General features: G+C 39.8%; 1 long non-coding RNA gene across 1 annotated transcript in view; it reads right to left on the bottom strand.

Annotated features, from left to right (window-relative positions):
• The window catches only part of LOC144589434 (uncharacterized), a 43,125-nt gene extending 25,902 nt beyond the window's left edge, over nt 1–17,223 (bottom strand). The window contains exon 1 of the long non-coding RNA XR_013545526.1: nt 3,003–17,223. This is a non-coding gene — a long non-coding RNA (uncharacterized LOC144589434). The remainder of the gene's footprint in view (nt 1–3,002) is intronic.
• Nucleotides 17,224–25,664: the final 8,441 nt, after the last annotated feature.

Here is a 25,664-nt window from a genome sequence, read left to right as displayed (position 1 = left end):
TTATTACTGCCTGAATATATCTATTGTTACAATTTCTCATGAAGGTCAGGGCAGCCGTTTTTCTCATAATGACTACCTGTGTTGGTTAAGTGTCCAATTGTAAGGTGTCCAGGCTAATTTCAATCTGAGCCCAAAGGTGGTTTGGGCTAAGCAAATACTTAACACAGAAGGGTGCAAAATATAGGCAAAAATAACCTTTAAACTTCTCAGTTCTGAGCACAACATATACTTAACAATGTTGAATGAAACAGGCAGCTCTAAATCATTTATTTAAAAACAAAGTAAACCATAGTCCTGAAATGTGGTCAAGATGTGTTGAATTTTGGTGGTATGAAAATCAAGAAGATCTGAAAATTATTTTCAGATCTGGACATCTTTTACTGCTATATAGTGTTGTGGTTGCCTACTTATGCATGTGGTTTGGCTCTTCATTCACCTGGGCATGTGCCTAGGAAGTGGTGGTTGTTTATATATAGGCCTTATGCTTAACTGAGGCAACTGAATTCAGTGGAGCAAAAACAGCTTAATTTTAAATCCTTTGATGTAAATGGGTTCTGGATGACAACTAAAATGGTTTAAGCATTTCTCAAATACTGGTTTTCTGTAAGTGCTTTGTGCTTCTAATAAGTTTATTCTTAGAGGCTGAATAAAAAGAAAAAGTGAACGGAGTTCCCAAAGACCTAGGATATATAGATAGACTAATAAACGAATGTGCGGGAGGATGATGTATTTTTGATAATCTAATAATGTTACAATGATAATAGGCTGAAATAAGTCATAAAATAAATTGAAAGTTAATGTTTTAAGGACAAATTAATCAGAAGGGTGACAGCAAGAAAGCCTATTAAATTGAGTTAAATACTCAAATGCATATTTAGTTATTTAGATTTCTTTTGCAAAAAAGTATTTTAACCACTTTTGCTTTAATAGCTAAATTAATAGACTTCATTTCACAATCTACTGTAGCATGTAAAAATAAAACTATTAGAAAAAATATGGTATGCTCATCTACAAAGTTACAGTGATTGTTACAGAGTGAGTAACATTGCTTGCTAGAGAATATGAATATTGTAATACTCACTGTCGTAATGATGCCTATTTGAAATACTCCAAGAAGTCCAATTTTCTTGGCTTGTGCTTTCAGACTGAACGTAAGTTGGGGGCGGGGGGAAGGAGGCTAAAGGAAATTTTATTTCTCTACATTCACTGTGATGAAAGAGAAGAAACAAAGCTGAAAAGGATCCATTTATTTATGCTTCAGAAATACATGATGCAACATTATCAAGTGTCCTCTGTGAACATATAGATAAGCTTCTGCATCATTTGATGTATATGAGGATGTCAGATTTTTGAAAGTCTAGACAACAATGCAACTCAGAAAATTCATCCTAGTTAAGAAATTCATTTCAGATCACTTCCATAAGGATTCACCAGTATTTGCAAAGTTCTTCACATTTGGGAAGGGGGAAAGGAGGGGGGCTTTATAATAAAGGAGAAAGACAAACAGACAGGTTAATTCATCCAGGCAGAGGGTTTGAAATGCATCTTGCTTAAAGGTCTATATTTAAATCTTTTTTAAAGGTCTGCACACACAAATAGCACTCAGGGTGCAGAATTAGGTCTGCCATTCTTTTCCATCAACAGGATCTTCATCTTTCACATGTATACAGCAGAGAAGTACAACATGGTGTTCTCCATACTATGGACAGCTTTGTTCATTGATTTACCTTGATTCAAATAGGCGAGAATTTTGTCTCACTTCAGTTTTGGAGAATTTACGGAAGAGTTTAAAAATGTCTTTGTTTTCTGTAAGGTTCCATTTCTGATGGAAGAGAATGTGAATAAGAGGTTTCCTCATTCCTCTGTGAAATAAGATGCTATCTCACTCGTTTTTCTTATTTCTCAGAGAAGTATTTATCAGCAAGAGTCAAACATATGCAAAATAAAAGATACTGTACATTGTACAAAAATATCACTTTTGGGTAATCAGCTCAGCTGAAACAGACAATTGGTTTAATCAATAAAAAAGAAAATACAGTGAAATTACAGTAAAGAGATGAAATATAAAAGAACAGAACATCCCAGAACATGTGACTAAATCTCAAGATTTAAGCACATAGATCTATTTCAGTTAGGAATGCTTTGGATTTATACCATGAAAGGGAAAGATTATGTCTCATTTAATATGGAGAGACAATAGAGAAAATACATAGAGGACCAGGCTTTTACACTCTATTCTTAAACATAATTATAAACAAACAAAACCCTCACTGAGTTCAGTTGGATAGATGGCAAAAATCCAGTACATGTCTACTTAGAAGTAAATCCCAATGAGTTCAATGGGACTGAGAGTCAAGCTAGACAATAAAGAGGAATGTATACTCCCTAGCTATTACCTTGTTTTCTTTCCCACAGTGGGGTTGGAATAGGCTCCCGCCCTACACACTTTTATCACAATGTCTTAGCCCTGAAGCCCTCTGGGAAATGTTGCAGAGTTTTGAATTTCTGATACAAGTCATTTCGCTATGCAGTAGGAGTACAGAGACTCAGAAGGGAGAACAGCTTCAAGTTCCTCAGATAGCCTTTTTCATTAACTGACAGATCTCATAGAACAATATTTATTTTTTCTGCTGACAAGTAATGGAACTCAGACTCACAGAAACTTCAAATTCATAAATGGCTGAAAAGAAAGGTAGACAAATTATGGAGAATGACTAAATGGATCCTCAGCTTTCAGATAATCAGATGCTAATAGATTAGTTTCTAATTCTAATTGCCGAAAGCTGGGGGCTTGCCCTGCTTATGGACTTATCAAAAGTATCTGCCTGTCCACATTTAGAAACAGGATGCTGGATCAGATTTTTGGACAGTCTTATCAGGGCTCTTGTAAAAATCTTTTATGTTTCATATACTCTCACAAGATACCAGATGATGCCCATTTCTCCCATGTTTTATCTGCCAGGTTCGACCTCATCCTGCTGCCGAAGTGGGTGTTTCCTTACCAGATCATTGTCTGTCACAGGTGAACACCTTTTTTGTTCAGTTCAGGCAACTTGCTGTCTAATCAATCATGCCTTCTGTCTTGTTGATGGAAGGGGAAACAAAATGGATCAGAGTATGTGTCAAATGAACAATCAACCTTTGTTCATGAGAAGAGTAACTTCCCAGGAGCTTGAATGACCATGCAGAGTTCAAAGGACATTTGTGGTTCTGTATGTGCTATATTTAAAACATATGGGAGGGGAGGCGGGGAAATTTATGATGTGACCACTTTCATCAGCATACCTGGTCCAAAGTTCCATTCCTGAGAGTAAAGCGGGCAGACTGCCTGTTAATTATTCATATCCTATTGATTTCTTTTTAAGTGCTTACCACTTCTCTCCTTCCCTCAAGCAACTGAAAGCAAATTAAAAGAAGTAATGCAACATAGACTTGACTGAACTACTTTTGTACTAAATAATACATAGGGAGGTTGTTTGTTTTATAACCTATCGTGTAATATTTGAAACTAAGCTTTATCTAGAATATAGGATTATATACCTCTTAACAGACATATAAAATGGCATGTCAGAGGATTTTTTTAAATTCTTGTTTATAAGTGAGAACATCAATATAGCCCCTATGTGTGGTTTTTTAATGTGAGAAGTAAAAAAAAGTAACATTTGCAGCTACAAATAAATAACTGAAATTCTGTTGGCATAAGTTAGAGCCTGATCCTACTATTAAAAAACCCACAGTTTAAATCAAAATTAGCATGTTTTATATCACTTTACATTTTGGTGTTTACATGAGGTACGTGCATGTGTGGAGTAATGTGATGGGGAGCAAAATTTCTGCTCCTCCACCAGAGGACTGTTTCTTTTCATGCGGATGTGTTGTGAATTAACTTATGCAATGTGTATTCCTCTGTCGGTGAAAATTGGTCCCCATTTCTATGTCACCATGCTAGAATAAGGGAGAAGTTCTGGGGAGGGAGTAGAGGTGGGCAAGAGGAAAGCCCTTTGTCTGTCATCCATTGCAAGTGAGGCTTCAGCCTGGAAGAGAGAGTCATGCATTCAGGATTGTTGGAGAGAAGGAGGGAGGGAGGAGAGAAGAAGAAGAGGAGAGGGAGGACAAGACTGAAGAGGTAATATCATGATTTCATGGGACGTGGTGGCACTGTGGACTAAACCGCAGAAGCCTGTGCTGCAGGGTTAGAAGACCAAGCAGTCGTAAGATCGAATCCACGCGACGGAGTGAGCACCCGTCACTTGTCCCAGCTCCCGCCAACCTAGCGGTTCGAAAGCATGCAAATGCGAGTAGATAAACAGGGACCACCTCGGTGGGAAGGTAACAGCGTTCCGTGTCTAAGTCGCACTGGCCATGTGACCACGGAAGATTGTCTTCGGACAAACGCTGGCTCTATGGCTTGGAAATGGGGATGAGCACCGCCCCCTAGAGTCGAACACGACTGGACAAAAATTGTCAAGGGGAACCTTTACCTTTACATATGATTTTATATGAAATCTTTACCTAGCAACCATCAAAACATAGATCCCATCTGTGCCCACAGACTACCAATGCAAGGCATGCCTAGGACTAGAGATGGGCATAATCAGACAAGTGGTGATTCATTCTGATTCATCAAGGTTAATGAATCATAAATTAGGAATTTATGATTTTTTTATGATGAATCAATTAATCACTTTTGACTTTAAACCCTATGAAACGCCCTCCAAAGCATCTAGGGACACAAAGATTTCAGAGATACTTTCCCTGACCCACCTCTACAAGCCCTACAGAGTTAGTCAAGTTTGAGTTTTGGCTGTCTGAGTTATGCATCCACAAGTAGGTTCCCCCAGGAAGGTCCCCCTCAGGCACCTAGAGAAACTAAAATCACAGCTTCTACTCACTCTCCTCCACAATCTCCCCAAATGTGGTGAATATATTGGGTTTCAGACATACAAGTTATACACCCACAAAGTGCATCCTCCCAAGAAAGTGCCCTTTAGCTTGGGGAAACTTAATCTTCACTAAAGATTCACTACATTGCTGACAGGAAGGACTTTTCTAAGCACTAATCCACCATCAAGCACATCAACCGTTTGATGAAGATTGGGGAATTGTGAGAAATTCCAGCTAAATACTTTTTGCAATAGCAATTCGATCAGCAATTTGACCTGGAAACAATTTCAGCTTTGTGCTATGCGCTGAACTGATCTATGAAGTCAGTCATTTAGAAACTTATATCATGGTGAAAATTGTATTATCTGGTTTTGTGGAAATGTCTTGCGTGCACAATATCATTTTTCACTTAGGCAGAACTATTAACGATGGGAATCTACAAACCACAAGGAAATAGTTCAAAAGGCTTATGGAGATGGGTTACAGAAGACAGACGTAGTCTTTGTTTCGAATGAGTGGATCTCTCTCGTTCTGTTCCACTGCCATGTTAGGATTGTCTTGTCCAAACATTCTGATCTATCTTACACAACTGAGATGGACTGGGGAGTATTTTTTTTTTCCTTTTCAGCCCATTGGGGTCCAAACCATGTTGGTCCCACAAAATTTAATTCTGATGATGCAGCCACTGCAAAAAAACAAAAACAAAAAAGCAAAAAAGCAAAAAAAAATTCCTTTCTAAACAAAGTGCAAAAGGTAGCTCACATTATTTGAAACAGAATTCTAGTATAAGTACAAACATCTCACCAATATCTGTGACTAAGACAGGCTCTATATATGTAAATATATTTCACAAAAGCTTAAAATTGTTCACATTATAGCTCTATAACAAAAAGGGATGAAATTGCATGTTTTTGTGGCTTCTGCTGGCTGCTTCCTGCTGGTGGTGCTGAGATTCAATCATGTGAATTCTATATTTAAAAGTGCATGTTCTCCATATACCTTGTTTTCAAGGACACTTGTGGCTTTATTTTGAAGCTTCCACATATGAAATCAATATTCAGTGGCCCAGCAGTAGATTCACCTTCACTGTTGTCATTCATGTCATCAACATCAGCAGCAGCAGCAGAAAGCAGCCAGTAGAAGCAATAAAAACAAGCAGGAACCAATTGCTTCTCACTATGTTATGGAGTAATGGTTCCCAACCTTGGGTCCCCAGACATTCTTGGACTTAAACGCCCAGAAGCTTTCACCACTAGCTGTGCTGGCCAGAATATCTGGGAGTTGTAAGAATATCTGAGGACCCAAGGTTGGGAACCATTGTTTTCAAGCTATGCTATGAACTTCTATGTTTTTGAGAAATATGTTTATGTATGTGGAGACACCTGTCTTGATCACAAATTAGACATTAGTGAGATTTTTTCTCACTAAATATTTGTCCAAATGTGCACCTCAGGAAACATAGACAGAGAACTACTAGGCACTCATACATTTGAAAAGCACACATAAAATTGTATATATCAGTAGAAGCACAAGCATGCAGATTAATGACATTTATCTAGTGATGCAGAAGTGGGAAGAAAGAAGCTTAAAGGCTGAAGTCTAGTTACTGAATGAAAGGTTGTAATGTGATACACATGAACTTGAGGACAGGTCTATTTGAAGTCAGGGGACTTATTTCTGAGCAAATGTGATCAAGGGTGTCATGAGCCACACACAAGCAGATCCTCTGACTTTGGCAGGAGTGATTCATGTGCTTCTTTCTTGAATTATATTTTGAATTATATTTAATGTACTTGGAGGGAGGCAGGGAAGTAGTCCTCCTCCACACATCCATTTGTTGGTTGATTCAAGGAGTGAAGGCACTTTCACTTTTGTAAGTAAACATCTGTAGAGATGTCCTGCAATTCAGACAACTGGTCTTCAGTGACTTGCTAATTAATTGCCTTCTTCATCTGCCTATCCACTTGTTGTCTCATTACTTTTAGCACTAGCTCCCATGCTGCTGTTCTCTAGTCAAAATAGTGTGATGGTGAAATGAAGAAGAAACTTCTCCTACTGTATTATTAAATAAAAATGCTGTCTCTTCAGAAATCTAAGAATTGGAGTCCAACAATCAATTCAATGGAGGTAGTGTGGTAGGCAAAGTACAGGTGAAGATCTTAAAAGTGTGTGATAAGTACTACATGAACATTTGTCCTCATACTGTCCTCATGAGCTATTAATATATCATCATGTTCCATCATATCACTATTGCCAAACTCAAACAATCAGGGAACATATATATCGTTGTTGTAGGTTTTCCAGGCTGTTTGGCCATGTTCTGGACATGAAATCCTATTTCAAAACACAGATGCACTGAAAAACACCAGCAATCATGTTAGACTACACAGGGAAGCCACTGAAATCCACAAACATCAGCACAGCTTCAACAAAAAAGAAGAAAATCTAAAACTCAACAAAGCTTAGCTCCCAGCACTGAAAAATGCAGCCTGCAAAAAGGTCAACAAATGGTACCCAGCCACAAGGACTGGTGATCACTGCACGCAATAGACTAGCTAATGACACCCATCAATCACAGTGACAGATCATCTCCCCTCTTATCACAACAATACACCCATAAAAAAGACACACCCTGATCACCATAATCACCCAATCTCCTGAAAAGGACAAAAAGGTGATCCCACAGCTACAAATACTCAACTATCCCACACACTACACCAGAACACAGACAGAGTTCTAACTCCTGTCCTCTGAAGATGCTGGCCACAGAGACTGGCAAAACGTTAGTAAGAAAAACCTCCAGAACACAGCCAAACAGCCCCCAAAACTACAACAACCATTGGATCCAAGCCATGAAAGCCTTGAGGAATACATCAAACACATATATATTGGTGCAGAATTCATGAAAATAATATATATGATATTTATTTTACTTTATGCCACAGGAAATGAAAGAGTACATTTTATAAAAGGGTGCGGGAGTAAGATCCTCTGCAAAATGAATCCAGCAAGGTCATGCAAGTATACATTTTTCATTTTTGCTTTAATATTTTATAACTGCCCCTATTCAATCCCCATATTGTCTTTGCATTATCTCACACAAGCATATATGTGTGAGATAATACACTCTTGCTTGCACTAAAGCAATACAAAGTTGTGGCAGTCCCATAGAGAAACCTTTCTGGTCATCTTCTTGCCTTAAAAGTTTCTTAGACGCTGTGCTTAAAGAAGGACCCCCAACTTTTTCTTCAAGTTTCACTTTGGGCAGAACTTGGGAGAATATTTATGGACGAAATGTCTAAAACTGCCATTCGGATTCTAAAGTAATAAGAATTCTTAAGTTACCAGGCTGCAGTTCCCATGACCCCCTCAGCATTGTCTGGCCTCGTTATGTCTGATAGGAGCTGCAATCTATCTGGAAAACCACAGCTGTCCACCTGGGTTCTTTTACTGCTTGAACTGCGACTTCAGTTTCTACCTTAATCCAATCACATCTCATGAGTGCTACTCAAAGCAGGATGCTTTACTGTGCAGCTGAGCCTGCTGTTAATTATAAGTGTGTGTGTGTATTTGTGTGTGTGTGTGTGTGTGTGTGTGTGTGTGTGTGTGTGTGTGTGAGAGAGAGAGAGAGAGAGAGAGAGAGAGAGAGAGAGAGAGTTTTCCCCCCTGCTATTGGCCTCCTGTACATCACCAGCATCCAATATGATATAAACTTGTCACATTTCTAACATAGAGTATGCTAGAAATTTCTCATTTTCATAAAGCAGCTCATGGAACACATAAAACCAAACCAAACCAAAACAAAACCCTGTTTTTATTAAATCCTTTTTTCCACAATAAGTGTTATTGCAGGATCTTCTTTAAATGAGTAGTTATAAGTATGAAAGTTATCTTTTACAGAAAAGAATAAGAAGTGGTTTAAAAAAGTCTATATACCCACAGAATAGAGTTGAAAGACAATCCATAATTCCTCACCAGTTTTGTTAGAAGGACAGTTGCAGCAACGTAATACGAGGACCTGTGAAGTATACTCTGTGCTACATCAGAGAAAGTAATGCTGAAAACATACAAACATTTTAAGTGTAGTGGAAATTGACTCCACTCACTTCTGTTGCATTCCAAAAAAATCTGTTTGCTATTTTCACTTGTTCAATTTTCATCTTGTCCTTTCCCTGTAGAGTTCAGGCTAGAACACAGGTCTCCTCCATCCTTTTTAAAATCTTCATAGCAATAGTATTTGGCAGAGCAAATGTGTCTTTAGGTAACAACACATGATTCCTATATAGGATGGATTGCTTACAATCTACTGTAATTAATCTGGGGCTGCCTTTGAACAAAGTCCTGACATTTTTATTGACTGAAAATGTGGCCATGATAGGAACTAGGCTGATAATTGATCAGCTTTTCTGTTTACCAGATTCCATTCCCCCCCCCTTCCAGGATTCTGTAAGGTGTTCTCCCTTGCCTCGTGCCAAGGGTGAGCTTAGAAGCAATTAAGAGGTACTCTGGGCATGGTCAGCATTAGTGATTTAGTTCATGCTCTGTTTCATGCTCATGTGCTAAATGAAAAAAAAAATCCTCAGCATAATAGGGCAAGATTATTTTTTTATCAGTCTCAGAGATAGTAAGTTGTGCATTTGCTAGGCTATTTTCCCCCTTCTCCTTCCCTCTGCACAGTACACAGTTTAAAACTGCAATTACTGCCTTGCTGGTTAGACTGTTGTGAGTCTATGCAAGCAGATGGTTCTTTCGAGTTTGCTGCATTTGCATGCTTTGCTTCACAAAGGAGAAATGTTTTATTCCCATTTTTAGGACAATATAGTACAGTATTCTGGTTTTTGAGGAGCTGAGTGTGTTTTGTACCCTAAATGGGATCAGTCTCGTGTCCTGTAATGGTAAGGGACAAGTCCCTCAGTAATTTATATTCATAATACCTTTTGCTGTGTTATTGATACAGGTCAATGAGCCTTCCTTCAAAGAGCAACCACTTTGTACTTTTGACACAGTGTAATTTCCTGTGTCTATCAGAAGAGGAACATCAAGACTACACTGCATTAGGGCAGTGCACTCCCATTCTGACTGAGACATACACTCTAACTGACACTCTCCTTCACAAACACCACTATATTAAAAAACAGACCCTCTTCATCTAGGACCCATTCATGTCAATCTTTTCACAGGTCCATTCATAAACCTTTCTTTAATTCACATATAATGGTTAATCAACTCTATCACCTATCATGCAAATAAATACAAACCTGTACATTAAACATGTTTACACTGCAAAACCAATACATCTGTCTTAAATTTAATTTAGCAGTCCTTCATGCCAGTCGCATGAGCTCTGCCCTGAAGGAGAATTTGTACAGTTCAGTATAGAAGGGGGAAGAAACCAATTATCCGAAGGATAGGACCCTAAGCGTTTTAGGTTTAGCAGTATCTAGGGCAGGATCTTGTGCTTTTCAAGTTTAGCAATATCTAGAGTACCTTCTCTAGCTTATGAAATTAGTGTTAGGGTGCAAAATCTGTGTAAAACTAATATGATCTCTCCCCACCCCCCGGCCCACCATTGTTTGACACCACCTGTACATATTCAGGCATGCTTAGCTTATCACCAGTTCAAGAAAAGATCCATAAAAGAACAGAGAGTTGGGACTTTGCTTATATTGCATTTATGAAACAGTATAGTCATTTTTTGTTGCAACCGTTTTGGCTGGGCTTTTGTGGGACACAGCTTGAAGTGCTACCACAATGATCTCACTGGCAGGGGAGGGGGGGAATTATGGCACGTGTAATATCATCTCCATCATGTGTTTGTTGGTCCGTACTTCCAAGTGACTGTAGTGAAAGTTTACAGATCTGATAATTCATGTTTCAATGTAACCTCGTCTTGCGAACCCTAAAATGTCTCCTAATTTTGTCCTCCATTGACTTTTATGATTGTCCTACGGCTCAGACATATGGCAAGCAGTGACATTTCGCTTGCAGAAGGAAAAGCAAACTGATACGCTAAGTAGGTTTGCCTAGTTTTCATGAGCCCCAGTACTCTTTACAGCCAATTAGTACAGTAGGCTGAAACATAACCCTTATGATTGTGTCTGTTACACTAGATAATTGCCATATACTTGAGGGAGCAGGGCAACTCTAACATAGTTTTGTAACAGAAGTACATAGGGTTTTGCAGCAACATATATATTCTACAAAAAAAAATCACTAACTACATAGTAGTTTCAGAAATATTTCTGATACAGAAACGTCTTCAATAGCATCAATCAAGCTAGCTAAAGCTTTAGGCTAGCTTGGTCTGTATTTTTTTTTAAGTAACAGAACATGCATTCAAATCCTTGGGAATATATATGTACTCTTCTGAGAGAGTGTAAAGGCAGAACCAATCTGCTTTGTAAAGGCAATTTGTATGATTGCTGATATTTTTCTTCATCATTTGGATAGCAAAGGCACGTCAAGAATGGCAATGCTGTTACAAGCTGTGAGGAATTAAGGTAATGGTGCACTATAGAGCAGATCAAACAATCTGTTGTGTAGAACATCATTATATATCTTCATATTCGGCCAGAGCAAGTATTGACTGACATTTCTGACTGGATAAAGTTAAATAGAAGCCCATCAGCTGGCAGATAGCAAGTCAACCCTGTTGTTTAAACAACAAAAAATGTCACATTAGGCACGCTATGCATCCCTTTGACTGGAAGTTGATTTATCTGGGATATAATGTGATTGCAGCATTTCTGAATTTAAATAGATTTCTTTGTGATGAGCCTTTTGTACATAGCATGAAAATGGATTTCATGAGGAAGATGAATTTTCATTTGTTTTCCACTAAGAGTGAATGAAATGTGGATGGTGTGTTTGCCAATGAACTATGTAAAGTACATAATTCAAAATGAAACTAAGGGTACAACTACACAGTAATTTGAAAATTTACCACACAGGGTTTGTGTTTTTTTGCCAAAGTTGGTGCAATTAAATTCTATGTATTTTCACTTGACCACACAACATACAGCTGCTGGGTTTTTTTCCCCCATGAGCATTCATTGCTTTTTGTTCAGCTGTCAGGGCTAGTGTTTCTTAAAAAGAGATTCTGCTTCCGGTGGGTTTTATTTTGCTTTGCTTTGGTCCTCCCCCCCTTGAATGGGTGACTGGTTGGGCATTTGTGGGACACAGATATTGGTCCAAAGGGGTAGTGGTGAAGGTGCTACAGTGATATTGAAAGTAGAACACACACACACACACACACACACACACACACACCTTCACATAAAGATATATTCTACTCTCAGTGTCACTTGTTTTATATAGTGACATAATGCTACATTCATATAGTAGTTTGTGAAAATGCAGGGTTTATCTGAGACAGTGGTGTACCAGAAAAGTGCAGTAATAACTGTTTGGAGGAGAGATGAGAGATGCTCACTTGAGGGTGATGTTCCTGCTCTACTGGCCCACAGTGCCTCACTGAAGGGTATGCCAGTACAGCAGCAACATCTCCCTCAAGAAAGCACTTCTTGTTTCTCTCCTAATTTTTTTAATTATTATTCCTTTCCAATATAGCACTGTGTCAGATAAGCATGGCAGTTTCACAACTGCTATTGTGACTTTAAGCAAAGCAGACTGATACTGGTGTGATAGTAAATATCCCCTCCCCTGAAAAAATCCAGAAATGTATGGATGGAAAATATGTTAATATAACCCACTAGCAGTCCAATGTCTCATATAAAAAGAAGAGTGGGCAAACTCAGCCTGCCATGACAGCCAAACTCCCACTTCTGTTGCACTGAATGATCCCTAACTATAAGGGCAATACAAGACATTCTATTTGGTTGGATATTCAAACTGTCCTTTGTGAAGCTAGACATTGTTTCTTTGTTCGTAGGTTCTGCAAATGTTTAAAAGCAGACATAAAGATGAATAAATCCTGAAGTCTTCCAGAACCAATCTGGAGTTCCTTCTCCTTTTCTAAACTAAGCTGAGTTTCAGGGGAACTTCCAGAACCTGTCCTAGGAGACTGCTGACCTACACATACACACATCCATCACTACAGTTAACAATAGCAACATGTGCTTTTAGAATTGCATTGAGAACCATGCATAAAAATACAACTACAAAACTATGACTGATATTCAAAATAAGCATTCCTTTTCTCTTAATGAAATTGCTAATCTTTTAAAACATACATGCAAATGTTTAAAAGTAGGTTTGCAGATAAATACATGCTGCAAGGCTGAGAGATTACATTAATTACAGTAGTATCACCCTGTCATGCACAATGTGTGACCCACCAAGATGAATGCCAATGGCTAAGTCAGTTTTAGCCTATTTTAGATTTTACTCTGTGCTGTTGCAGGGCCCAATGGAGGTGAGCATTTTACTGGGCCAAAAAATCCAGGGGAGTTCAGCTAGGCTATAACCCTGTTATCATTAACAAAAATCCAGAGGCTAAATTGTGGGTCATTCTTGAGGATATAATATGGAAGACTATATTCATTGGATTTATGTAAGATTTCAAGATCTTGTTCAATTTGCTGCAGCTTATCAGATATTGTGCTTGAATAGAACAAGAAACACTCTGAACTGTAAATTGCTAGCTCAAAGTCTTCCCTAGAAAACTGGGAATGTGATTGTACAGTTAAAATTAGGACTCACAACTTCAGAAGCTGAGAACATTTTGCTCTCCTTTGCAGCCATAACTCAAAAACAACTAATTCCAAAGTTATTCCCGTACAGATCAACAGGATAAAAAATAATAATAACAGGGGCAAAGTATCATAATAGGCATGAACAGTGGGATCCCGTGGTGCTGTGTAGAGTTACAGGCCAAAAATATAAATAACCAAATGTCTAGTTATTAACCTGTATCCTGTAAACTAGCCTAAGGATGCCTAATGTGTGAAATGTTGCATCAATTAAAAAAAAAACCCAAGAACTTCAAGACTAATTTTGGAAAACGGTAGAAATGTCCCTACTACAATTATGTCTCATATTTCACATATAGATGCCAAATAGAATGGTAAACTGAGTGTTATTTCAACTTACTATACTAAGCAATAGGATTTTAGGGGTCTACTCAAAGGCATCCGTCTTATTGTCCACCTACAAAAAAAAATCAAAGCATGATCTTTGACTTAAGCAGCACGGTTCTTCCTGACTCAAATCCCTCTACTTGGTTGGTGCCCTTTCTTCAAAATTGGTTAAAGATTACACAGGACAGTTTGGTGTTAAACATTATTCATTTCAGCTATTGGCTAGAGTTTTTTGAACTTCTTCCTCTAGGGCACATATAATTTACATCGTTCAACCCTGCTCTAGAAGAAGAAATCTTGGCTGTACTCAAAAAACAGGCTATTCAACGGGTTCAGCCACAAGACATCCAGAACGGCTTCTATTCCCATTACTTCGCAGTGCCAAAAAAGGATGGAGGTATCAGGCCAATCTTGGATCTCAGAGACTTGAATGCCTATGCCCAACCCTGTCATTTTTGCATGGTGACTTTAGACTCCATCGTTCACCTGTTGTGTCGCGGCGATTGGTTTGTAGTAATAGACTTGCAAGTCACCTATTTTCATATTTCCATTCACCAACAGCATCAAAAATACCTCCATTTTTTCTTTATAGATATGGCTTATCAATTTTGCACCCTACCATTTGGGCTGTCTACCGCTCCTCGCACATTCACGAAGTGTATGGCCCCAGTAGCTGCTCACCTGTGCCTCAACAATGTTATGGTTTTTCCTTATGTCAACAATTGGCGAATCGTAGCTGCCTCTCATCAAAAAGTCATTCGAGACACAATTTGTTCTTCAGACCTTACAAAATCTGGGTCTCAAGGTGAACTTCAAGAAATCTCACCTAGTTCCCTCTCGGATAGCCGATTACATAGGAGTGTGAGTGGATTCTCTTCATGCCTGCATTTTTCTGCCTCCAGAAGATACTTTGTGCAGTCTACCCCTTTCATCCTCTCTCCAGGTTCACAGTTCATCACACCCAACATCTTCTCAGTTTCATGGCCTCTACAACATCGGCTTTTCCACACGCATGGCTAAAGATGTGATCCTTGCAGGCATGGTACCTGTCTCAATTTAACCTGATGGTAGACAACCTGAGGAAACATCTTTGTGTCACACTAGAAATAGCGAAGCAACTACAGTGGTGGACTGTCCTTCCCCATCTCCTCATGGAACTGCAATTTCGTCCACTGCATCTTACAGTACAAGTCACCAGCACAGATGCCAGTCCCACAAGATAGGGAGCTCACTGCAGCAGTCACCAAGTGGACACCCTCTGGTCCAGACAGGAAGGCGCTCTTCATATAAACGGTCTGGAAATGTTGGCAGTGATAAATGCCTTCCGTGGATTCATGCTGCTAATATGGGGTTGTGGGGTCCAAGTAGTCATGGACAACACCACGACCATGTATTATATAAACAAACAAGGAGGTACCAACTCCATGTCGCTCCTCTGTCTGACAGTTCACCTCTGGGAGTGGTGTTATGGCCGGCATGTGTTTTCTGTAGCCATTCATGTCTCCACATCAGAAAACGATGTGGCGGACAGGCTGAGTCATATGACAGGACAGACACACAAATGGGAACTAGACCCGTCTACATTCAAGATGATTTGAACACGGTGGGGTCATTCCATGGTGGACATGTTTGCAACTTGGCAAAACACGAAATGTGAGGTATTTTGCTCTCATGCAGGCAGGGACCATTCATCCCTGGGGGATGCATTCGTGATCAAATGGCCAACCAAGCTTCTTTACCTGTTTCCGCCAATACTGTTAGTTCAGAGGACCCTGCTAGAAATCCGGGAAGCGAGGGTCAATGTCATTCTAGTGGCACCATGGTGGCCTCAGCAACCATGGTTTACCACTCTCAAAGTGATGGCATCAGATTTTATAAAGCTGTCGCTTCTACCTCACCTTCATACCCAGAATGCCGGCAACATCCAGCATCCAGACCTGGAATCTCTCCACCTAACAGATTGGAGGATTCTCCCCTAATTCAGGAAGTCCTCGAAAAGGCCAGGAAGCCATCTACAAAACTTATATGTGCTTACAAATGGAACAATTTTCTGAAATTTGCCCAGTCAAGGGGCTTGCAGCCAGTACCAGTTTCGCTGGAAGCCCTTCTTCACTATTTATGCTATCTGTTTGATCTTGGCCTGACCTTATAAACTTTGAAAGTGTATATTTCTGCAATGGTCTCCTATCAACCCTGTGATTCAGACTCAGCTTGCCAGTTTTCGCATCCTACTGTTAAGTCTTTCATGAAAGGCCTCCACAACGTTCGTCTGCCTGTTAGGCCGCCTTTGCCTCAATGAACTCTACAACTTGTTCTCCATGTTCTCACACATTGCCCTTTCAAGCCTGTGGCTACTTCAGACATTCGACTACTGTCCTTTAAAACATTGTTTTTGGTGGCAATAACTTCTGCTAGAAGGGCCAGTGAGCTTGCTACCCTTAGAGCAGACCCGCCTTACCTGCAGTTTTACCAAGATAAAGTGATGCTCTACCCTAATGTCTCCTTCTTGCCTAAAGTTGTCTCCAGTTTTCATCTTAATCAGCCCTTAATTTTGCCTACCTTGTTCCAGGATCCCTCCCTTAGTGGACTACTGGCCGGCAGGTCCTCCTATGGAAAACCACCTCCTGTCAGATGCCCAATTGGTTCCACCTGACAGAGAGATGGCATAATTTCCACACAACGTGTCCTCCATGAACTCACCCCAGCTCTTGTCTTCGCACTACCCATCATGGCCTGGGGCTATTTATATGCCCCAAGCCCGCCACCCAAGCTGAACATTTTGGCTCAAAGGCCCCCTTGTAGCTCCCTCAGAAAAAGGCCCATGCCCAAGTCTGATAAGTGAACACCATCATTTCTATAAAATTCATGCCGGTGGCCCCATATGTCAGGATGCTGTATCACCACTTCAAGGCCAGCCTTCATGGATCAGCTAATTTCACGATTGACCCCATGCCTTGGGCAGTCAATACACCGAGGATCGCAGTCTGCCCTCCCTACCAACTGTGGTATGATGTTTGACCATATCAGTTTCATTACAGGATACTTATCCTTCAATGTCTGCAAATCCCAGATCACGTGCAATATCAATGACTTGCCTGTTTGCATCATCAAGTCATTCCTGCCCAAGTGAACCACAAATATATCAGAGGGCACATCATTAATATGCAGGAGGGCTCAATCCAAGAGCTCAGGCCATAGCATACCCCTCTTTCCTTTCCAATCCAATGAGGCACGAGCTCCCAGGTCCAAATTACAACCCCAACCAGTCAGCAAAGCGTGCTTCACCACCCAATGAACATAACCATGGGAAAGTCTCTGGATAAGCTTGAGTTTCTGGGGCCAATGCCCTGAACCGGTTGATCTGTTGATGGGATAGGGTGTCAGCCAGCTCCTTTTTTACACCAGGCACATGACAAGCCTGGAACACAATATTATATTCCAAACAGCACAGAGTAACGGATCTCACCAGTCTCATAACTCTCAGTGATTTTGATGTGAGGGTACTCACTACATGGACTACTGCCATATTGTCACACCAAAAGGTGACCGCTGAATTGGCCCAAACACCCACCCATATCCATAAGGCTTCAAGGATTGGAAAGAATTCCAAAAATGTGAGATCACGGGTGACTTGGGAGTCATTCCATTCCATTGGCCACAGACCGGCACACCATCATCCTCTAAAGTAAATGCCATACCCTTATGACCCAGCAGCATTGGAGTGAACTTGGAACTCAGCACCCAAGCAGAACTCATCTCTCCAGAATTAGATTCCACTGAATCCTTCAAGGAAATGTAACCAGGTTTGCAGGTCATCCCTCATGCCTACTGACATTCTCCATCTATGATGTGGCCTCATTCAACCACTCATGGCTCTGCAAATCCATCTCAGGAAAGCCCTACTAGGGGCAATGACCTTACAAGCAAAATTGAGGTGACCGGCCACCTCCTGAAGTTCCTTCAGTGTAACTTTAGTATGCTGTAACAAGTTCCGGATTCGAATTCTGAGGTCCAATAATTTACTATCCGGCAGCCTGCTGGATTGCTGAATACTGTCTAATTCAATCCCCCAAAAGGTAATTACTATAGCTGGACTTTCTGTCTTTTCTTCATCCAGTGGTACACCCAGCTCACTTGTGATAGTCTGAAAAGTTCTCATGATGGACACACATTGTCTAGATCCTGGCTCCCCACAAAATAAAAAATAATCCAAATAATGGACAACTTGGGAAAGCCCCGCCCTACACTTGAGGGTACATTCTAAAAATGAGCTGAAACACTCAAAAGCAGGACAAGAAACTGAGCATCCCATTGGCATTGCCCTAGCCATATAAAAGAAACCCTAGAATTGAAAACCTAGCAATTCAAAATTGTCTGGGTGAACTGGTAGCAAATGAAAAGCCGACTTAATGTCTGCTTTTCCCAGTTCAGCCCCTTGGCCGCAGGATCTAACCATCCTTATGGCAGCATCAAAGGATGTGTAACAAACTGTACAGAGCTCCTGAGGAATTTTATCATTCACTGATTCCCCTGATGAGTATGATAAATGATGAATGAGATGGAATTCTCCTGGCGCCTTTTCTTAGGATGATCCCAAGAGGGGAAGCATGCAAATTTGGAACAGGAGGCTCCTGGAAATGCCCAGTCGCCCTTCCCTCTGCCAGTTTTTTTTCAATCTTTTGCCTCACTACATCTTCCATGCCTTTTACTGATTTTTGGTTGCTTGCTAAAGTGGCCTGCCTGGCGCCCTGAACAGGGATTTGAAAAACAGACTTGATATTGGGCTGCCTTCCTGTCTGTGTAGGCCAGCAACTATTTGGCCAGTGCTGATAACTTAATTGAACTGGGGCCCTTTTGCAGGGGTAGATGCACCTGCTGCAGGCCTCTTCAACCTGCCCCTTTCTTTGTTTCCACCTGCTCCTGTGCGCCCTCTAAAGCAGGATACTGAACTATGTGCACCCCCACATATGGATCACTGGTGTCTAAACCTGAAAGGTTTCCTGTTGCCAAAGCCTTTGGTGTTGAATTCCCAGCAAACAAGGCAGGGTTGAACCACCTGGCCCACCAAAGCGTGGGGAGAATTAAAATCGTTGGATTTCTGAATTAAGTTCTCACTATCAAAGCAATCACCCAAAGTGGGGCAAGCCAGGGTCATCAGCTGTAGCCTCAAACCGTGTTGATGCACATCCCAGCGCATCTGGGGATTTATTGCGGCTGTCATACAAAACTCCTCATCATAAAGCAGCTATGTGTGCCCCAGGAAATCTACATAAGCCCTATATATGAGGTCAATGTATTGGATAAGTATGAAAGCCTTGGCCGGTATGCTTTTACAATGGTGCTAGCATAAATTAAGAAACCCGGCAACCAATTTGCCAAACATCTTTCTGGCTTCTTTTTCCTAAACCTCTCCTTTTCCCTTTCCTCCTTAGTGCCTTTCTTTTCTTCGATTTCTCTATTTAAAAGTTTGAATATATCAACAAAAAATCCTTTCATATCTTTTCTATAGTGGCCGGTTTTTTTCTATGTTTACTTTAGATTTACTGGTTTTATTCTTTAATCTTGTTCTTTATTGCTTGTTTACTCAATTAATTTAAGCAGGAGGGAAAAGGTTGAAGATCGATCCTCCCTCCCCCCCTCCTGTGGCTTTATGTATCTGGGAGGAAGTGTGGTTGTGGCGGGGACAAGTGTATACAGCTAAGGGTTTTATATATATGTATATAATAGTAATAATTAAATACTAGGAGTAGGGGGAAAGAGTACAGTACAATTTTAAGTGCGGTGTTTAGATTTAATCCCAGCCTGGGACCTGATCGCTAAATAAAAAATAAAAAAGAGGAGGAGCAGTTGTGCGCCCCCTGCTGGGTGGCCTATTGGCTGTTTAGAAAATAAAAGAAAGACAAGAAGATAGTTGCCATGTACTGCACCCCCTGCTTGGCTGCAGCTTAACTGCACAAAAAAATAATAAACTAAATAAATAATACATTAATTGAAATAATATTGGGATTATTTTTATATATATATATATATATATATATATATATATATATGTAAATAAATAAATAAGAAATACAATTTAAAATAGAAATAAAACAAATAGCAGCGGTTTGAAAGGGAAAGCCACAGTGTGCTCAGAATCAGTGGGTATTCTGGCGTCAAGGAGAATTGCACAATGGAAGGAGGATAACATATGGTTGTATGATTGAAATTTTAAAAGAAATGTTTGTTCCCAAATTTTAGCTCCCCCTTTGGAGAGAAAGAGAGGTAAAAAATGTGTCAACATCAGCCACATAGCTGTGCACATCCACCTAGGAGAAATCAGTTTCTCATTTTTTTTCTTTTTCTTTTTGTTTCTCTCTCCCCCCCCCCCCCCGGACAGTGTAACAGATGGGAAGCAAATTAGCAAATGGAACTTGTTATAGAATGTAAAATATGTTTCTGATTTGGTAAAATCACAGGAGCCTGGGTACAACGTAGTCTTTTATATCAGACTGGAATGGTGCAATTATGGTCTAATGATTAACTGCTGAGAATTATGCCCAGTATATTGTTTGAGACTAGAGGAACTGTTCCATTTTCTTTAAAAGTGTATTTTATTTATTTTATTTATTTATTTATTAAAAAAGTTAGGGGGGCAGCACAGCCCCTGTCTAATCTCTTTAATTATAGATGTAGAGAAAGCCATGGTGTCAGAGGGAGAAAGGGGGAAAGTCCCTAGGAAGGAACTTACACAAGCCATCTGAAATGTGGCATGTGTCAGACTGGTTCCCCTTCATGTGTCATATTGTGACTCAGGCCACAGTCACACAAGAGAAATGCCCCCCCTTCTTTCTCATATCTTCTGCTTCCTGTATAGTCATGCATTGTGGTCATGTGGTATATATTCTATGATAGTGGTTCATACTTTTTTTAACCATTCTGCTATTTTTTGGGGGGTGAATTAGATGTTGTATGTTCATCTATACCCCATGAGTGCCATTTCCTCCTATTTCCATGCTTCATCACCCTCTATGGAGGAGAATCCACAGCACACTGCAGTGGCAGTCAAAATACAATTAAGGGGACTGATGCTCTGTATTTGACAGAAGTATACCAACATGCCAACATTCCCGTTTGAAAATTAATAATTAAAAAAATTAAGGGAGTCAAACAACAGTGGGTGAGGCAAATGGGACTGCATAGGAAATGAATCAGTTTTGGAATGCACACTCAGTGGGATAGTGGTGGTACTGCATGATGAAATGTGAAATGAATATAGTAGTAGGCTTCCAGCAGGCTGGATTTCATGTGGAGATAGTACGGAGGAGGAACAAAAGAATCAATAATAGCCTTGTGTCATCTGAACCCCAAAAAAAAGTGTTGAAATCCACCAGAAGTAACTCAGAAACATTTTACAAATCTGACTGCAGCCTTAGTTTATCACTGCAGTTTATAACTCCAATAGACAGCAACCATCTTCCAGACTGTGTACTTTTACTATGGAAAAAGAATTATTTGCAAGGCATAGTAGATATAAAAGAGCTTAACTCACTGGTTGAAATACAGTAATAAGTCACAACTATAGTATGCCCATTGAATCAGAGGAGCTTTGGTTAGTCAACTCCTCTGTAAGTTCTCTGATTTGACGGACCTACACCAGTTGTGACGAACTACTGGATTTCAGCTACAGTGGGATGTGCCCCCGCATCCTGACTCTTAGTTGGGCTACAAGCCACTGACTGAGAGGGGATTTGAAAGACCGGGGGACTCAGTTCAAGTTTTACGTGGTGGCGCTGTGGGCTAAACCGCAGAAGCCTGTGCTGCAGGGTCAGAAGATCCGGCAGTCGTAAGATCGAATCCACACAACGGAATGAGCTCCCGTCACTTTGTCCCAACTCCCACCAACCTAGCGGTTCAAAAGCATGCAAATGCGAGTAGATAAATAGGGACCACCTCGGTGGGAAGGTAAACAGCATTCCGTGTCTAAATCACACTGGCCATGTGACCACGGAAAGATTGTCTTCGGACAAAACGCTGGCTCTATGGCTTGAAGAGCGGGATGAGTGCCGCCCCCTAGAGTCGGACACGACTGGACAAAAAAAAAACTATCAAGGGGAACCTTTACCTTTACCTTTTTAAGAGTACAAAAAGAGGGGGGAAAGCAATAATGATTAGATCCAAATTATCACTCTCAAAGTTATAACAGGGATTGGTTATGGGTGGAATCATGATGTTATAACAGTAGCGGTGAAAAGAAGATTATACAAAGGAGATGCAAAGCTAACAATTTTGGACTGCTTCCATACGATGCATGTTCATTTTTTTGTGCCTTTCCAATTTGTAATAATAATTGATCGTTGATGCCTTACATATAGCTGTCTGTTCTCTAAGTATAGTGTACTACTTCATGATACAGTATTTTGTAAGTCTTTGATGCCAAGGAGTGCATACATTTTGAGAACTAGAGCATGCATAATAAAATATACCTCTCATGCTCTCTTCTTCCTACATAGTTCTTGCTACATAAGCAAAAGTGCATCCAGGGCTGCTCTTTGTTTGAAAGCTTTGTGTTAAAATTGCCAGTAAGGTCAAATTAGCAGAAACATCCAGAGACATGAAACCTGCTTTGGTCATGCATATCAAATCTATATACTCCTCATTTCAGATAAACAAGGCAAAATATATCTCACAGTTCTAATGTGAAGCTTTCTGGCTTTTTAAGTTGCTTGAAAATAAAAAAAAATGTTCACAAAAGCCCTTCTTAAAAAGCACTTTTTAAAAATCTGGCACATGTTAAAGGCAATTATTTTCGATATTCTTAGACAATAGCTGCTATTCTTCCAACTGCTCTGATCAATTCATGTAATTTGCAATTCCTTAAAGCAGCAATATTCAGGAGGTTCAAAACATTACGAGGTCATCACTGACCAGGAAGCAGAAGAAAATCATTTGACATGGAGATACCAGGTCTTCTCATAACTGCAAATTGGAGCTGGTAGTAAAGTTTTGCCTTGAGCTAAATTAGGTATGAATCTGGAGGCAAAATGTCTGCAGAATTTAGACTAAAATCTCTTGGGATAATAAGCAAAGAAGGACAATTAAAGCTATAAAACCCTTTAGGTTTTCTCCCTAGAAAGAGAAAAATATTCCATTTTAAAGCAATAATTTGTATGTTGCTTCCAGGTGTTACAGCAATTCTTTCCATGCTAGGCAGCATCTAGAAATGTTTTCTGAGGCACCTTTGTGGGTGTCAACTCTAAAGTGAATTTGGAGATTTTGATCATGGAGGACACCATGCAGAAGAACTTTGAGGAAAACATAACAATATGCCATCATGTTGAGTCTGACTTTCCAAGGCTTTCTAGCTACAGAGTACTTGGAAATGGTTTACCATTACCCTCTTCTGGGGGCACTCTGGGACTGTGATGCTTGCCCAAGGCTATAGAGGCTGGCTCTCCTCCTGAGACCCAGAGTGGAGAATTGAACTCTCAACCCATACTTAAGCCACTGAGCGATCTAGCCAGCAAATACAGTATACTCACTGAGCTGTACTTAATGAGAGTTTTCAAGGCAGATGTGGAAGTTCCTCCTCAGGCAAAGAATAATAAATTGTGAAGAAAGCTGAAAGAGTTTTGATAAATGAGATGCTCTTAGGTGGGGTGTGCTGATTGTTCAGACATAATGAAAATATATTGAAAAGAAAGAACAATAATAAATTGAATAAAGAACCACCAATAACAGATGCCTAACTATAAATTATAAATCCCAAATGACCACTTCATACAGAATGGTTCAATTACAGTAAAACATATAATGAAATTATTGGCAGACAGCATATTAAAGGGGTTGCAAGATAATGAGATATCTTAATTGATGCAACTAATAATATCACTGTCAGTGTGGAGATTTTTAAAAAATGCAAATGTAAAACTACAGCACATCACAATGAGAAAACGGAAAAAAAGGCTGATGCAGACTACTTAAATAATAGTGCCAGTTATGAGTTGACAGGAAAGACATACCAAGAACCACTGCCAATTGAGACTTCAAGTTATGTTCATGTTCACACATAGGGCACAGGTAATTGCACACTCTAAAAAATGTATGAAGAAAATGTATAGTAGGGTTCTGTATTAATGGGGGTTGGTTCCAAGCCCCCCTGTGCATGCTGAAAAACACAAATTATAGCAACTACTATTTTAATAGTGAACACTATACCTAGCATGGTCTCTGGCTCCCTTTAATGGCCAGTTCTGGTAATTACATCTTTAGAAATACATATTTCTAGGATTTTTCTTTTAATATTTTTAATATTTTCAGACTGTGGATAAGCACATACTGATCCTGCAGATACAAGAGTCCAACTTTAATTAATAAATAGGGATATGCATTGCCCCAAGGCCCCAATCAGGCCCATGCAGGGATAAGACACCTACCCCTGGTTCCATTCATATGCACTAAACTGTCCAAAAACAGTGCACATCTGTAGCAGAAACAGAGGAAAGAAATGTAAATGGAATATATACAGAGAGTATTCCAGAAGCTAAAGGAACCATGACTTCCAACTTCATAAAAACAAATATAGATTAGATATGCATGTATGGCATATGCTAGCCAAATCAGAGTAAAATAAACTACCCCCTGCCAGATGAACAAATAGAGATGATTTCTGAATGAAAAGCATTGCTTAGTTTTACACTGTGTAGTCATTGGTTTTTAAATTTATTTTATCCAAGCCAAATTTAATGCAAACTGTGGGGTAAATAGCTAATGTATTTACCCCCGAACTGTACAAATTGATAGAAAAAGTGCATGCATCCCCTTTTTGTATGATCTATTCTGGCTATGGAGGACAAGGAGCTATAAGGGACATTTAAGTCCCTATCCTAAATTGTATAATCCTAAATTGTGTAGGACTGACATAGAAGGGCCAAAAGATATTCTAACAAAATCAATGATGTGTTCAAACAATCAAGGCTACTGTCAACATCAGAAGGCAACTGAATAATATTTTTGACATTTGACTACTTCATAGATTGAAGGGAAATATTTTTACAAAGTTTCTTTGAGCTTCGCCTCCTTATAAGACAATTTTGAAGTTTCAAAGTGCTTCTCAGAGCTTAGGTTTTCTTAAAAGTTATTTTCTGTTCTGCCCGGAGGCTTAGTTCTGCTTGGACAAGTATTAGCAGTGGAGCCATTTTCAAAGTTAGACACTTAAATATGCCTGATGGGACCCATTTCAACAGGAACACAGAAGCAGGATTGTTGTGGAGGAAATGCACAGTCCATTGAAGAGGAACCTTTTATGCCATGTGGTTCAGCCTTAATGTTAAGGCAGAAATTGTGTTCTCTTAGTAAAAATCACTCTGACTAGAGTCACTGGTCACAACCAAACACAGAATTAAATAAGGTCTTCCTGTTACTGCGCTCATGTGTTCCATAACATGCTTTGGCTGTTTAGAACCCTGGAAGGGTTCCTCTCACAATTCTCAAGGCAGGGAAATCTATAGAGATGTATGACACAGGCTCATTTTTCACCATTTCCTGCCCTTTCAAAAATGAAAAAACCTTGGCATGACAGATTCACAGCTACCTGCCAGAAGAGGGGAAATTATGTTCTTGCAACTGTTAGAGGATATGTGCTTTATGTGAAAAGGTTCTCTTTTTATCTCTCAAATGACTAATCTTCAGTACTAACTGGAAGTGAATAGAAACAGAGACAGTTAAAAGCCTGAGAGCCAACAGGGCCACAGAAGTCTGATC

This window comes from Pogona vitticeps, chromosome 5 (assembly GCF_051106095.1).
Source record: "Pogona vitticeps strain Pit_001003342236 chromosome 5, PviZW2.1, whole genome shotgun sequence".
In the NCBI taxonomy this organism is placed as follows: Eukaryota; Metazoa; Chordata; class Lepidosauria; order Squamata; family Agamidae; genus Pogona; species Pogona vitticeps.
The sequence above is the reverse complement of the archived record's forward strand: the minus strand, read 5'-3'. Positions and strand labels throughout refer to the sequence as shown.